The sequence below is a fragment of the Scatophagus argus genome, chromosome 21 (assembly GCF_020382885.2).
Source record: "Scatophagus argus isolate fScaArg1 chromosome 21, fScaArg1.pri, whole genome shotgun sequence".
In the NCBI taxonomy this organism is placed as follows: Eukaryota; Metazoa; Chordata; class Actinopteri; family Scatophagidae; genus Scatophagus; species Scatophagus argus.
Window position 1 is genome coordinate 17,113,486 of NC_058513.1, and position 17,503 is coordinate 17,130,988.

Below are 17,503 nucleotides of genomic sequence, written 5' to 3' on the forward strand. Positions count from 1 at the left end.
AGATAAGATAAACATCTTAAAATTGCATAATTGTAAAATCAAGAACTAATTATACTGCATATTGTTTTTGATTTACCACCTAATGAGGAGCTGTGAACAGAAGTTCATAGACAACCAATATGATGAAGCGCTACTCAAAAACACACGCAGACTAAGCCTCACAACACACAGATATATGAGAACATCAGTGCCAGTGTCTAAATGTCAAGCAGCCGTTGCGTAGCTAAATGCTTCCCAGAGAAACAGTTAGGAGTTCAGAATGTCTGTGATGAAAGAAGAAAACATCTCAGTACCACAACAGAACCTACTTTGATTTTAGCGTATTGCAGATTAAAGCACTGCAGGCGTGTAGCTACATGGATTATTTGCTCCACACATCAGCCAATTGACGCTTATCAGTTTTTTTCCTGCGTTGAATCGATCGCCCTCTAATACAAATATGACAGCGCTACCACAGCCAGAAGTGGTTGGAAATGTTGTCCAATTCTGATTCTTGACAAAAGCGTTCAATTGCCTGTTTGGCTCATCCTCACAGTCTGTACATCCAAAACTTCATGTTAATTTCAGCCTAAAACCGAACGTGCTGAGACACAGAAGTTCAATTTAAATTGAAAACACGTTAGACTTTGTTTATTTAAAGGGCTGAGTGGTATCAAACTTGAATACTTGTCAAAACCTGTCATATGTGGAAAGACAGCATCGAATGTCTTCCAGGATTCAGAATCATGTTTATTAATTCCTGGACTTGATATTTTCTGATGTTAATCGTATTTTTGGAGATTTTATACTGAGTCAAGGCTCTTGTACTGCTGTCAAATGTGTTGACACCACATTTTGCTTCTTATAACAAATGACAAAGACGTTTTGTAGAAAATCTCAAAGGCATGTGAAAAAGTATCTCTTCAGTCCATTAAGACATTTAAAGAAAAACACAAAATGCTGTGAACAGATTTATTGTCTTCTCACAGAAAGGTGAGCGGCATGAAGTGAAAGAAATACTGCAAGAAATTCACAGAAAACCTTCAACACACAAATCCTTAATGTCAAAGAAAATAATACGTTACCAGTGGATTGATACAGATATCACACTGTCACAGGAAGCAGACACACACACACACACACACACACACACACACACACACACACACACACTTTGCAAAGCCCTTTCAAACCTCAAACTACTTGTATGTCTCTGTATCTTTATGTGTTTTTTCTGGGCTCTTATTATTCACTGCTTTCCTCTGTGGATTCCCATTTTATTTCTGCATGAAAGCGCACGGCGGAGGCCTACAATGTAAGCCCTATGAGGTTTCTCTCTCTGCCAGGGTGTGCATGTGCTAGCTTTGTTACATGGTCTCCGCAGACACAGCTTCTATGCAGACACAGTCAGGAAAGAGGGGGGCTGAATCTAGACTGTCAAAGAGCAATGGCACGACAGAGCGAGCGAGCGAGCGAAGCCTGAGTCGGAAAAGACGACAAAGGCAGAGAAAGTAAAAAATGAGAACAGAGTGAAGCAGAAAGGTGACGAAGTTCAAGCGAAGAGTTTTTTTTTCACTTGCTTTTCTTAAAAAGTGAAAAGCATTTCTGGGGTTTGTGATGGACTACAGCGCGTGCAATTCGAATCCTTCATGAATACAGCAACTTTAAACAGACATTAATTTGTTGGCAGTCAGAAAACGTCAGCTCCCATGAAGACTTATCCAGGATACAGTTACTGTGAAGGTTTCCTCTTTATCCCTGACATCCACACACACTTTCCTTTCACTTTAGCTGTAGTTTTGGTTAAATCCCTTCTTCCCCACTCCTGTTACAGCCATGTCCGGACTAGCCGCATGTTACTCACGTCAAGCTGCTTAGCTTCGCTGAGAACAAATACTGATAACAGGGGAACATAGCTAAGCTGCCTGTGGTTCTTTCCAGAGGTAAAGAAATCTCCCAAACAGAAAACCTCCAGGCCTGAAAAATGAAGGCAACATTGAAAAATCTGCAGTTCCTCCAATGGCCACTTGAGGCTGGCTCCACAAGTGAGTCAATCCCCATTGACCAGAATGCCAAACTTCCCACCTCTGCAACAGAAATAAACATGTTAACATCCTGCACTGAAAAATCATTGTGCAGTTAACACCACTCGTTCCACCTGAAGAATCTCATCCAGCACTCTCAAGACGTGTTGAAACCCTCCCTCAGTCAGAGCCGCGAAACTGTTTTGCTTCACGAGAAATCATTTCATTTTACAGTCATGTCTTAAAAGCTGAATTCTTTAGCAGGACTTAGTGTAGAACACGCCCTTGTTTGTCTTAGCCCGGCTCCAGCTTTTAATGCTGCTCTGCTCTGCACACTACAGTAACGTACACTGCATTATGGTCTTAAGCGTGGCGTTGCACTGAGCTGCATTCCCGGGCTCAGTAATCCTCTCTTCTCCCTCAGACTCAGGACACAGATAAGAAAGGTGTCTACCTCGCTGCCTGCTCGCCTGTGAACACTGACGTGAGAGCGCATTGTCCCAAGCAGGAGAGCTCTGTACCGTGAATCTTCATCGAGTGAAGTCGCGAGCATCAGGTCGTGTGAGCCGACTGCAGATTACACAGAGTTACAGCCTGCTGGGGCCTTTCGGTAACAGTATAATAAAGGCAGTGGCAGAGTGTCATTTGAAGTATGACGAAAGTGACAGAAAGCGCTTTGCTAACATCAAATCAGTAACAAGACATGTTCAACCCTTTTGAAGAGCAGCAGGTCTCACTCCTGGAACAGCAGGAAAGGTTTCCAGAGGCACAGCATTGGGGAATGTCATTCTGAGCCTTTTCACTTCAAGGAACACTTTTGGCAAATGCACTAAATTAGGTTCTTCCTGAGAGTAAGATGATAAGATCAACATCAGTCTGAAGTACAGAGCTGTTAGGACACATTAATAAACTGACTGAAGGTAACCTGTGGGGTTTTTAACTCGATCTCATATATTAGCTTATTTCAGTTATGTCAGTATCAGTCTACACTGTGTTACAGGTGAGAAGAAACAGGTGAGCTGGACACAGGGTCTCCATTACAAAGTTTGTCCAACAGAAAGCCCTCAAGATTTACTTTTAACAGCCACAATCTTTAACTAAAAAAATTAACGAACCCTCACTGAAACATTACAGCTAAGATAAAATGTTTTTGTGTTTTTTAAACTCCAGCTCTTGCTTGGTTTATAATATTCAGCCCGTCTTGGCATGAAGACTGGATGCTGGGGCAAACAGCTTGTCTGGCTTCCTTTAAAATCACAAATGTTTACATTTCTGTTCATGTGAGATTTTAACAAACATGATTTCAATGAATCAGCCGTAACAAGTAACATTTAACATCTGAGAATTTTCATTTCATGTGTTAAATTACAAAAAAAGGCTGTGATTTGTACCCAAACTCAGGTGTCATCGCAGCACGCAATGTGCAAAACGAAGTTAAAGTATTGACTTTAGAAACAGATCGTGTGAACCAGAGGTCGTTAACAAGGGGAAATACAACAACTGAAAGCAGATTTTGGTGCATTTCCTGTCATAACAACAGTGGTATTTGAATTTGTCTTAAGACCCTGCAGAATCAGTGCTGGACAGAATCAAAACAAACACGAGTACAGTACATGAACTCTGTAGTGAGTACAGTTTCCTGCTGAAAGACAGTCAGGAGCTCGGTTTTCCCAGCTGATCTGAACTTACTTTGACTTTGTCACAAGTTCAGGCCAATTCCCACCTCACTCCACTCCTCTCTCCTCGCCAGATAAGCACAGCTACAGCGGAGTGGAGGTCTGGCTGGGGAACAGATGGGTGTCTGACAGGCAGCGAGTAGAAGCACTGTACGTCGTCACTGTTGCTTTTCTAAAACCAGAGCAACAACAGCGCCGTCGGCCGCAGCGCACTCACTGCACAACGGCGGCTGGCCAGAGACTTCCTGTAAAGACGCGACACTCGCTAATATGCATCTGCATCGTCTTTAACCTGCGGCAGCTCACAAAACTCATTTTCCCACGTGTGGGTGAGTGCCGTCATCACCGTCGAGAATCTCTTTTGGTTTGGTTTCCTCGGTAACAGTACAGAACACTTCATGACTCCTGATGTTTTACAGCCTGTGGATCACATGACACGTGGGGTGTAACTGTTGCTGCAGACACGGACCGAGCCATAACAGAGGAACTGCTGTGCTTTTGGTGCTCCAGCACCCCTGTGGACCCATCAGGAAGGAAAACGTGAGAAAACGTGATGCCACCGACACGGTGCATAATTGATGGCTCAACATATGAGCTACTATGCTTTGTTTGGATCGGGTATCTCCAGCAGGGCGGCACTCCTCGTGGAGTAACTGCACACTTTTCTTTTGTGCTCAGAGAACTGGAGACGTGACGGCTTTACGATCTGTGATAAAAATTTGCGATAAAACAGAAATACAAACCGACATCTGCTCAAGGTTCCTGAGAAGATTTTCTTCAGGTCGAATAAATGGTCGATGTACTGTACGTTCATTTGAGAATATTAAACACGGACAAGGTTGCCAGCTGAACAGTGTGAAGGGCCTGTAGTGTCTTCAAGAGAACTTGAAATGCTGTTAGCCTGTTATTCAAAAATAGAAGTCAAGAGCCCTGGAGGACATCCTGTGCTGGTTGAGATGAATACATTACTGCTGAAGTGTAAGGTCGGGGAACAGCTAAAAGACTTCTAACTGTCTGATGCAACAGCTTCCATTGCAATGTAAAGGATCTCTGTTGTCTGATGATAAGGCCAGGCGGCCATTTTGGTTGATTTCACTCATTCAGTGTGACATGTTGCTAACGTTAGCCACCTTCTGTTTGTTGTACTTTTCTTTTGTCTCCATTTTGTGGTCACCACTTCACACTCATCTGGCTCGGTAGCTAACAAGCTCTGCAAGAGGATGACGTCCTCATTCTTAATCCTGATTTAATGTGTCAGCTGTTTCTCTCACTGTGGGAAACGGCAGCCATCGAGCAGGACACCAGACATTATTTGAAGAGCTGAATAAGTTGGAGGTGCAGGTGGTGGACTAGCTTTGTGTGTAATGCCCAGAAACAAACACGCCGCCATAAGCAGCTCTATCTGCCAACTGTGTTACAGACAGCAGATCAAACAGGACAACCTCTAATGTAATAATAATTGGGAAAAAAGTGATCCTTAAACAAGTTAGCAAAGCTCCGCTACCCATTTTGGGCTTTCAAGATCGACCACAATGGGCTCAGACTGGATAAACACGCTGGAGTTTACATTCAGTGTAAACTGACTGGGAACAGAGGGGGTTGTGTTGGATGGATTAAGACTGCTTTGCCAGTTGAAAACAGAAACCAGGATCATCTCACTGTAACAAAGGATGTGCCTTCACAGAAAACTTGTGATGTCCAAAGCCCTGCGAGCCACACGCACTCTTCCAAAACACTTTTCAATCCCTTGCGAGCCTAAATACGTTTGACGCCTTTGTGTGATGCTAAATTAATGCACAGCCATAAAGAGCCAAGTGCACTGAAAATATGGTAATCATAATACCCACACTCTTTGTCTTTTTGTCTTGAACGCCTGGGGATTATTCCTGATGTTACTTTTAAATGAGGATGTGAACAGTCATCACTAGACTGTACTCTAAGTGTTTCCAGGTATCGGCACAAAGCCATTCCACTGCTGTGGCAGAACTCACAGAAGGCATGAAAAATATTAAGTCCTTGCTCTGGTCGGACAGTAAGAGCTGACAAGCCGGACGGGGGAAGACGACACATCAGCTCTGCACATGTGTGTGTGCGTCCCTCCTTCAGAGGAGCCACCAAAATGGGAATCTGAACCAGACCAAATGCAACGGACAACTACAGGCCCACTGCAGAGGGACAAATGAGCCGAGGGAGGCGAGGCAGGAGGGGCTGAGGTTGGCGCCGCAGCCGAACTCCTTAAGTCTCCGGCTTAATGCGCAGCAGGCATCTGAGCATCTCGCACACGCACACAAACACTTGAAAGCTGTCTTGAGCAGCTCTATACACACTAGGTCTTCTGTATGTGAACCCACATAAAAGCAAAGCAGAGGCACCCCTGTGATGACGCTAACAGAGGTTAGCAGATCGTGGCTTTGCACCACACCGGCGCAGTGAATCAGTTTAAGGCAGTTTGTTAGTCAGTGCGACGGACACACGTGATGTATTGCAGAGGAAAACAGAGACGGAGTAGATGAGCGAAGGATACAAGAGGAGGTCACGCAGAGGTAGAGGAGTCATGGGGGGACTCGGATGATGACAGGATGGGAGGAAGAGGAAGAAATCCTCTACTCGACTCAGCTTTAGGCTCCAGGATAGACAACATCTGTAGAACAAATTTTCTTCTGTTGGACCCCCACCCCCTCCCACCCACTTTTTCTTCCCTCGCAAAAAAGAAAAGGCAGATCAGGGAAGAAACAGGACTAGAACGAGGCTACCAAATGCATCTTTACGTTAACATAAATACCAAACTTCTGCAGGCTCTTTCTGACAGCTTTATGACCTCAAAATATGAAAGATGTTTGCTTCCTCTGGGAAGAAGACTTAAAAACAAGTTGTGGAGTTTCCCAGTGGCACTGGTTTACATAAAATAAGTTCGATTGGTTTTGGAATAATCTGACACACTTTGGACATGTTTCTTTTCTTTCTGAAGGCTCTTCCTTTATCAGATTTGACGTATGTGAGAGTGCAGAGGGAACTGAAAGTTATGAGAGATAAAGAGATTTTAATGACCAACCACCCCTGAAGGACACCGGGAGCGACGTGGGTCACAAAGATTAGCTCAGCGTTGCTGGACGAATTCATCACATTGTGACAAAGGAGAAGGAGTGAGAAAACAACAGCCAGACAAGAGGCCAAAGTTATCTAACGGTCAGCGAAACCTTCGTGGGACAGACTGACTGTCAGCCTCCTCTTCCACACACACCAGCAACCCCTGGGGTCAACATGTGGGGTGACAGACGAGGAGGGAAGGGGCCCAGGGTGCTGCAGCGGCCTGCAGTTGATTTAGGATTTTTGAACGTGAGCCAAAATTCCTGAAGGAACACCATAAGCAGGGGAGAAGGGGGCACTATAAAAACCAGTCATAAAAACCAGCCCACAAATGGGGAGGGAAAGAAGGAGAGGGAAAAAGGGAAAGTAGAGAATATGAATGTGTAGTGTGCAGTGTGTGTGTGTGTGTGTGTGTGTGTGTGTGGACATGCTGTGTGTTGCTATGGTGAACAAGATTCTGGGAATGGTGGAAGAATTCCAAACAGGAACACTGGGGGTGCAGTGTGTGCATGGAACCAAATGGGATATCCAGTGGTTCACATGTGTGCATGTAACTCTGTGTGTGTGTGTGTGTGTGTGTGTGTGTGTGCGTGTGTGTGTGTTAACTGTGTGTTCACGTAGAGGAATAATTTCAAGGAGTGCAGTACAGCACGATGGGGCTGTGACGGTAACCCCATGACTGTAATACCTTGGCGGTCGTGTGATGCAACTTTTTGTGTAGGGTCACATGATACGCGTGCCATGTGTTTAAGATCAGAGATGTCACACTCGCCTCGTCGGAAACGCAGCCTCTGATTGGTCGACAGACTCAACGCAAGGAATTATGGGGCTGACGGTGAACGACTAACAACAACTGTAACTGACAAAAACAACACAGAAGATAATTATGTTGGATTTATTGTTAAGGATTTCTTCTTCTCTTTTTTACAAGGTCTTTTAAAGGACGCATGAAGCTCAGGTGGTGAACTACCTTTTCACAGAGGTAAGAAAAAAAATCAATACTGCTACGGCCCTACAGCACAAGTTAAAGAGGGGAGGACGAGGTGATCAGGTTTAAGGATGAGTGTGAGCGCGAAGCAGGCAAAAGTGAGCCCGAAAAGATGAAAAATAGAAGAAAAACAAGGTCATAAAACGTGTTACGGTGCCGTTTAAGAGGGCTGGGCGTCAGCTGAGGATTTAGTGTTTGGCAGTTTGGAAAAGAACTGCACACCACTTGGAAAGCACACGTGTATGGTCTTAGTGCTAATGCACACTCAGAGATGCTCAAGATGAAAATAAATCATTTCATGCACATTTTCCAAATCTGATCTCTTGGAGGAAGCTGCTGAAAAGCTGGCAATGACGCTAGTATTTCATTCATGCTTTTCAATTTGCTAACCTTGGGGATCTTTAATATTTATGTGCACTTTGGCGGAGTGCACCCTGTTTAATAAACGAATTGTAGACAATAAAGCACAATGGCTGCAGGTCCTCTAGCGAGAGAGCCACAGTTCTCTCCCTCCATGCTTATGCATTTCACCTTTTATCTAAGGCTAAGCAAACACTGTTCCCTGCCTTCATCCATCCATGTGAGCCCCTGTTGGATCAGAGGGCAAACAATTTGTTTAAGAACCCACAAAACTCCTCTTCCTGTGAATCGGCCGCCCACCACGAGGTTAAGACTCCTCTCATTTCTCTTGCTCAGCTACCAGAAAACTGCAGCAAATTCACCAGACAGCCTCCTTCAGCCTCTCGGCACCTACAGGGTTTTAAAGGCGTTTTAAATGTTTAAAACCTGCATCGAACTTCGGGATTCACTGCACCGATTCTATACGTGACTATCTTTCATAAATCACTCGTGACACATGTTCTTTAAAATCATTCCAGAGATAAAGGGTGGAATATGTTTTGTATAGACAGCAACACCTTGTGAGACAAACTCAACCTGCAGCCCTCTGCAAGCCTGATAGTGATCATAGCACCTGGTCACAAACCTGTGCAGACAGGTGCAGCTCCAAACAGTGATGACAGCTGCATTATATAATCCTGTCATTAGATCCCCTTTTGTACTACTACAACTACTACTACTACTACAAGTACTCTGCTGTTAAACTAACACGCCTGTAACAAAGACATCTGACTAACAGTAACTGTTCTTAGACTGACAGACTGATAATGTGCTCAGAACAGGCCTGCTATTCAAAAATGAATTTATGAATGTTGGGTTTGGAGTCGAGGCTCAGGTTGCACGCTGTGCTACAGCCCTGGGCCTATCTTTTACAATTTTTAACTCTAATGAATTTTAAACAAACAGTCTTTAACCCCTGTCTCCGTTTTTCCTGAGACACTGACGAACATTAGTTATACTCGTGGACACAGTTTCCTGGTAGACCGCCCTGATGGTGACAGATGTGGTTGCAGGGTGGCAGACTTAACGTACATGACTGTATGTCATCTCCTAATGCAAATCATAAATACATCAGCCCTTGAAACCCCAGCCCTTAACATAAGCACATAAATTTGAAGTAAATCTAAGAATACTGGTCCCTACAGTTCTCTTCTTGCTCTGATGTAACCTGGTGTTGGTTTTAGCTCAGCCTAGACTTGCAGTGATCCTTTGGCCCCCGGCTGTGTGTTCAAACAGGCTCAGTGAGTCTATTTCACAGAGCCCCCCCCCTTTGCCTCCTCTTTATCAGCACCTTCTATTTATAGCTCCTTCACTGCAACGACACAGCTTAGTACAGTATGTTCCATAAAACACAGGCCTGTCCTGACCACATCCCCAGGCATGCCTCTGCAGTCGTCCCCCACTCCCAGTGCATGAGCGTTTGGAGGGTGTTGGACAGACACACACACACACACACACACACAGCCTTGGTCACACAAAGACACAGGGACACGCAGACAATGATTCAGAGACAGCACACAAGGACTGACATTTAGGGGTACAAACAGACAAGGACACACACATATGGAGTCAAATATAGCAGGTGATGCACATACTGGAGTGAAGAGCAACACACACATTTAGATTTACAAATAAATACACTGTATGTATTACGATAAATCATACAAATCTGCAAACAACTAAAAAATTCACTGCTTCCAGCCTTTCATACGGGATTATTTGATGGTTTTTGTCAAACTTCGTGTTAGCAGACTGAACGTCAGGCATCCTCACAGCAGTTAAACTGAAACCGTCCGGACACCCGAGTGAACTCGCCACGGGTGCCGTTGAAGTGGGGAGCTCACTTCACCGCTTACGAAGCAGCGGAGGGGTTTGTCTCCCGATGGCGCCAAAACTAGCCTTCCCTCTCCACTGTTCAGCTTAAACACAAGCTCGTTCAAACTCACACATTAACACTGAGCTGTTTCACCTGCAGGAACCAGACAGACGCGGAGCTGTCAAGCAGAGGGTAAGGACACAGGAACATTACAAACACGTTAAGCTGACTGATAGGAACTCAGCAGCCTCGCTCAGACTGAGGCAGCGTATAGAGAGTTCAAAGGTCAGGGATGTGGTTGACCAGATTCCAAGGAGGAAAAGATAAAGAAAAACAACACAAAGGTCCAGATTTGTAAGGGAGGGGTCACTTTCCATCAGCTGAAAATGCTCAGATCTGACCACAAACACCAAGATCAGGATCTTCCATATCGTTATGAAGCCTGACAGCAGTCCGTGGAGGAACAAATCCTCCAAACCGATAGGCCGGTCGCACTCGCAAAGAATCCACAAAACGCAAAACAGACAAGAGGCAGATGAAGCCCGACCTGGACCTGACTGGCCTGATGTGGTAAGAGAGCAGGAGAAATCATCCCCGGGACCGGGATGTCTGGAGAGCGTTTACCCGCGGCTCAAAGCCGTGCCACAGGCATTAAGTAAGTAAAAACTACTTCTGAACAACAATTCAACAACTTTCAACAATGCACAACAGCTTAAAAATGTTCAAAGAGAAAAGCGACCTCACAAAGAGCCAAACACCGAACAAGGTTTCTAACAGTGTCTTCACACACATAACACACACACACACACGCACAAACAAACACAGGTGTGTCAAACCACACTGGCACCATTTCATCCAAACTAACCTTGACAGACTTGGCTGAGGTTCCGCACACAAGGTGCTTTGCCAAAAGGCACGTGGGCAATTTATGTAATGGAGATAAAACCTTAGCTGGCAGCGCAGAGCGTGATCAAACAAAGAAGGAAAGAAGAGAAAAAGGCTCGGAGACACAAAGCAACATTAACGCCGGTGAGGTGAAGCATTAAGATGAGAACATCAAAACAACACAGAGTGAGACCTCTCCAGTCATTTGGAACTAATATGTGTCATACGAGTCATACCTGTGGCTGCTGTCTGCATTACTCTGACATTCACAGTATCACTCGGGCTGGCAGAGACTGAAGCCTACACTCAGTTAATGTTCAACCTCCCATCAGGCTACATAATGAAGACGTGACATGAGCGGCTAGACCTCTGCGCATGGCGGAGCAGGGAAAAATGTCCCAACGTGGCTTCGGCGAGTCGTGGCGTGTTGAAAGCAGCCCAACAGCTTATAGAGCCGCGTCTTTAATGAGAAGGTGCCGAACGCAGTTCACTGATCTGGAACTCATCCAAGTACAGTACAAAAGGTAGGCTGATGCATTCCTGTGTGCCCATCCCCTCCATGTCTGCTGGAAGGGGAAAATTCTTTGTCAAATATACTGTTCATGTTGGCACAAGGGGAGGTGGTTTATGTGTTGATTTATATCTGAAACAAGCCTTAATGCATCTGCTTCTTTAAATGACTTGTTCCTGTCCTCATCTGTCTTTAATAGCATCTCTGATGAGAAAGAACGCAGCAGAACCAACACTTCAGACCACGTGGACAGCTACAACAGCGTCCACTGTGTGCAGCGAGCCAACGTTCCTATCCTCAGGCGTTTAATACTCTTCCCTCTTCTCCAGTTGTTATTGGAGTCCTTCAAAGTTCACTTCATTTGTGTGGCAAAGGAGTAGGAGTGAGCAGGGACGACTGGAATATTTGTGGCCTGACAACAAAAGAGCTGGAATGTCCTTCTCTAAACTGCTTAATGCTGCCCACCACTCTCAAGCCATTTCTGCCCTCTTTTCCCTCAAATGTTTTCTGTTCTTTGTGTTGTTTTTTTTTATCCTTCTATTTGTCTGTGTCTCTGCCCCTCTAGGAGTAGTGGTCTGGCCTTGATTATGGATAATGTTCGCTGTATCCAGAGCTAACCATGTTTACAGCAATTTGGACACAACAAACATGCTGACTGCAGATATTCTGGCTTTTGTTTTCAGCCTCACAGAGGTGCCCGTGGCCACAAAGACAGCCTTTCTTGGGCAGAAGGGAGCTCTGAAATTAACACCAACTCTTTACACCCGCACCTCTGGATCGAGATAACTGCTGGCCAGAGTACACTCTATCAGATCCGCAGACGTGCACCCAGTATAGAACCATATGAGCCAGCATGTTCTTTCATGTACAGCAAAATGACCCACTTTCTCCTCAGGCATGATGTATTGTACAGCCAGGCTTATCTGCACCGATGCGTTACTCATTAAACTTGTAAACGAGCAGCTCTTTTGTCCTCAGCCAGAGGTAAGAGATACAGCGAGGTCTTAGTCTGCGCCATACATGCTGTCTTTATCTATAATCCTATAGGGCTGAACCCTGACAGGGTGAGAGCGAGAGCGCACGCAGCCAGCGCCGTCTGGCGTGGTCGAGTACTTTGAACCTGTTTTCTCTTTCCGTGTGGATGGCGGCACACAGGCACAGTGGACTGCATAGAGTATATACAGTTTAATGTGGGGGTGGAAACCATGTGAGCCGAGACTTGTGCTCGTATCACCCTCTGCTGCACCTGTTCAGGGCCTCAACTGACACCGCCTTGGGGAGATATGAAGCAGAGGGGAGGGGTGGAAGGAGGACAGAATGTAACGCAAGAATGTGGCCCGCATGACTATTAGCACATTTACTACTGACTTTTAGCGCTCAACACTGCACGTTGAGTGTGAGCACAACTGTGACAAACAAGCACAGAACTGCTTTGGATCCTCTGTCGTTACAAAGAGCAGATCGAGACACCAGCGTGACCGGATTTAAGCATTTATCATGAAATCTTGCAGAAAGAAAGAGGGATTCATCGGGCCTGCTCACATGACCAGTCACATAAAGTGACTCACGATGGCTGGCAACAGTTTGGGTTTTCCAGCAGATACGTATAGCTGCGTATTTACTGAGCCTTTGCATCTGCAAATGAATGTTTAATGATCCAGAGTATGAGGACCTGTCAAAAATAACGCAGCAAAACAATCAGGCGCCCGATGAAAGCTCTAAACCACTTCATTCCTTTTGTGTACGGTAATTACCATCACAGCAAAGGGAGGCTGTCCTCACCGAGAGGCTCGTTCAAATACTTCAGTCAACAAGGTCACACATTCACATCCTGCGTGTTACCATGTACACAGGGATCTGTTAAAAATATCATAATGACATATTTCTTTTAAAAACACAACGCACACAATGCTTAACCACACATCAGAAAACTCTGCCCAGCTGGTAGTCGCATCGTAAGTTGTTTTAGAAGGCAAAGACTGAAGACCTGCTTTGTTGTTGAAGAACACGCACACAGAACTCGTGGAACTACAGATTCAATAGGCTGACAGAGAACACAAACAGTCATTATACAAAATCAACCCTTGATTGGATTGTGATCGAAACTCAAAAGAACAATTAACCGCTTTTTCTGTTGATTGATCGTTAGTCTATCAAAAATGATCAAATGTAACATAAAAACTGTGATCAGTTAAATTCAACCTCACCTAAAATCAGATTTTGCATAACCCAAAGGCTCAGAACTAAAAAATACTAAATTTACTCCAATTTAAAACTTAAAATAAGAAAAAAAAAGCAGAAAAAAGCGATAAATTCACACATTTGAGACGCTGGAACCATCGAATCATTTCAGTCAACCCACTGATGAACTGACCAATCACTGCAGCTTTACATTACAGGTTCATCTGTTATCAAAACTGTGGCTGATTAATGCTTATCAATTTATCAACTTATCAAATCAGGCACAATCACCCACATAACACAGGCGGAGGCAGTGCTGCTGTCAGTAAACAAAAGAAATGAAACAGTAATGTTATCAGCTATAACTACACTACGCCGGACTGTAATGTAAGCACTCAAGCACACAGTATCAGACATAAAACAGATAAAACTTTAAATGCACTACCTTGACACACACCTGTGACAGGTCGCCACGATGTGATTGCCACAGCTGTCCTGCACACTGTGGTTTAATCACACACACCCTCGGCCGTGTTTCATTAACATCTATATCAGATGTCCTATCACGTTCAGTAATTAGAAATCGGCACGTCACACAATCCCCTCGGACCTCGCCGACATGTAGCCGCCACTAAAGGTTCAATAGCCTGCAGCGGACAGGCTACGTGTGCGTCAACATCCCGCCGCCGTTGATCAAGTTGCAGTACAGCGGAGAAAAAGAGCACATGGGGTGCCGTCCGTACACAGAACCAGAACGCTGTTTGGGCATGTAAATACATTAAAATGTAAAAGCTGTAGAAATTTGTATTCCCAGCAGACGAGCTGTCGCTGCAGGGCCAGGGAACATGAGCTCCCAGTGAAACTCAGCGAACTCACAACAGCTCAGTCCGGTTTGCCATTCACTGTTCGTCTGAAACTGGCTAACACTTGATACAATCATATCTGTTTCTCGCCGCCGTATCCAGTTGGCCGTCTGACAGGAGCTGTTGTTGCAGCGGCAGCAGCCCAGTGAGGAACTCAGCGATATGCAACATGAAAGACGTTAACTCGTCTCAGCTGTGATCGCAGGTTACCAAGCCGGGGTCAAAGAGTCGAGCCACTCGGATAGCAAATCGGCTTCACAAACATTTGAGCTGTCAGCACACCTCACACTGTCATCTATATGTCAGTCTGTTCTGTCTGTCCTGGCCTCAATCCACAGTTATGGCTGAGTGATAAAACAGAGAGCTCTCACAGCACGAGTTCAGCTCTGTGTATCCTGTCCTTTGAGCTGCTGAAGATTTAAACTGAACATGACTTCTTATTCTTGTTGTGTACTGAGACTTTCCGATGGCTCCTTTGAAGGCTGAACACATCAATCTTAAAGGTTCAGTGTGGGGTTTTTGAGTCTGGCCCATTTTGTCAGACAGTTGGAGCTTGGACCATACAGCAAAAGTCACGTCAGATAAGATGAAAAGAACTTTCAGTACAGATCGGCCGGTGATATGTTTGAGCTAGTCCAGAAATAGTGTTTTCTTTATCATCAGAGTCGGTTGTTATTCAAGCAATATTTGCTGGGTTCAGCTTCCCAAAAGCTGCAGTAGCCTCAAATGACTTTGGACGTGGATAACCTGCAGTACAAACAGGGCATCACAGAGTTAACAGGTCCCGGAGGCCAAACACATCCAGCCTTTGGAGACATCATAACATCGTAGCTTTTAGCTGCACCTCAATCAGCTCCAACTAATACAAAGCTCTGAGAGGTTAGCAGTCACAACCAGGAACAATATTACCCAACGATACTCTACAAACACTTTCAATTCTGCTCACTGTGGTTTTGCACTTTTCCGCTTGGGCCTTCCCTGACCTCAACCAGCGCCCGTCTTTAATACACATGTTGATCTGATCGTATGAATGAAACAACAGTATCAACACAATGCTGCAAAAGAGGAACATTTTGTGTTTTGCTGAGAGGAGGCAAAAACCACTTCCTTTCAGTGAATGAGAGAGCTGTCCAAGAAACCGCACAGTTTCACAAAATACCACCCACTCTATCTCTGTGATGCTGCAACCTAGCATTACAGCTGCATCTTGTTTATCCTGCTCTGCAATAAAACCAAGTAGCGGAAAGCCTCCTTGCCTTTCACAGCAAAAAGCCCGACACATTAGAGCGCCACGCCCCCGCCGCTACGCTTTGACCCAGCCAAGTCTGCTGGCTGCGACGCAGGTAAAACTGCCTATCACAGCTTTAATGCGACCACAAATTAAGCTACACAAAGAGATACAAGTTCAACCTGGGATTAGTTGGCATCATTATACAGTTATTGTTTCCTCAGTTACTGGAAATGTCATTTAGCTGCACATTAATTAATCTCTGGCTCCTTTGCAGAGCAAAAGAACATTTCCGGTACTCTACTCTGTCTAGACATCCACGAGCCTGGAGGCTGGTTATTAACTTTGTTTATTGATCACCGAGAAAAATGCTTACTCAAATGTCACAAACAGCAAAAAAGAGACAATGTTAATACAGCGACAGCTGCGTCGCACATCCCTCTGACTGCAGTGGTTTCATTTTAAAAGTCACCGTGTCTCTCCTCTGCACAGCATTAACCGTCATAAAGCTCACTTCTTCCAGTTAGTGGCCGGCTGTGCCTGAATGGCCATCTGAGAAATTCAATTCACTCAAATTGAAATTGAGGTTTAGCTCAGGAGCCGCCCAAACGCGTGTGCTGGGATTACCCGGCCAGGTGGTGAAGCAAACTGTCAGAGAATAAAAGTAATTCACCCGCTGGCGGCGAGCCCACGCACAGTTTACCCGTCCTGCTTTACGGATCCTCGCTTCTCCCTGGATGGAGATGAATGTTAGCAGAGCTTAGAGATAATCTGTGTATGAATTCAAATGTGTGTGCGCATGTGGATGTTTGTACATATTTGTCCATTTGATTATGCGTGTGTGCCTGTTTGTATTTGAGGCTGTGAACGTGTGCCCAGGTGGGAGGAGGGTGCGTACACTCGTCTGTCTGCGAGTGTGTGTGTTTGTGTGTGCCAGAGCGGCAAAGTGATTCTCTTGATGGTCATGACAGCTGTGCAGAGAGCAGTTCGGCTCGCAGGCACCTGAGAGCCACGAGGACGAGATGTGTGTGTCGGTGCAGCGCCAGCGCTCACCTGTCGTCCCTCTCACAGAAGCCACTTTGTCTTAATTCGCGTTCTCGGCCCTTACAGCAGTTAGGCGAGTTGCTAACAGAAGGCAGGCTTGAAATGAAAAAGAAAACTTACGTTCACGTAAGAAAAACGTTTGCAGCCTGGAGAATCGCAGCGCCGACGTACAAAACTGTGCTACACCTGTTGGTTCTCTGCGTCTACAGCCGTCATGTTGATGCGTCAGATATATATTTAATTAATGTTTCCTGCATCTTTAATCTCACTTTTCAGGTCATGGAAATTAGGCTGCCACTCAAAACTGCTCCTGCCTTCTCAGCCAACGGACGTCACCACCGACTCTTTACATTTAAGTTTTTCCTTTTGATTTTTTAGAACTGAAACGGATTCAATACTGTATTCAGATTCTATAAACTGCTCTAAAACCACAGCTGCTGCACGTGTCACTGCACAGCACAGGGCTCAAGCTCAGGTGCATGTACAAAGCAAGAAACTGCAACGTGAGAAGGCTCATCAGTCAACATGAAAACCATTGTGAAGCAAAGGTGTGACCTGTCAGCGAGGCACCACACGGTAACCTGGCGATGGCGAAAGGGGAAAAGTTCAACGCTGTGCAAGACCGAGCTGTTCGGTAAGAGCGCTAACTGATGAAGCAAGTGTGTCCATGTTGTGCCTGATCAGCCCTGAGTGATTCCCCAGTCCTCCACATGCAGCACGGCGGCGTGGACGCGTTCAGCCAACATGCACAAAGGTGAGGAGGACTGTGACACACAGCCAGAACGTATTATTTTACAGAATATTCAACGAGTGATTTGGTTG

General features: G+C 45.2%; 1 protein-coding gene across 3 annotated transcripts in view; it reads right to left on the reverse strand.

Annotated features, from left to right (window-relative positions):
• thrab (thyroid hormone receptor alpha b) overlaps positions 1–17,503 on the reverse strand; it is a 154,813-nt gene that overhangs the window by 72,994 nt on the left and 64,316 nt on the right. The window lies entirely within an intron of this gene.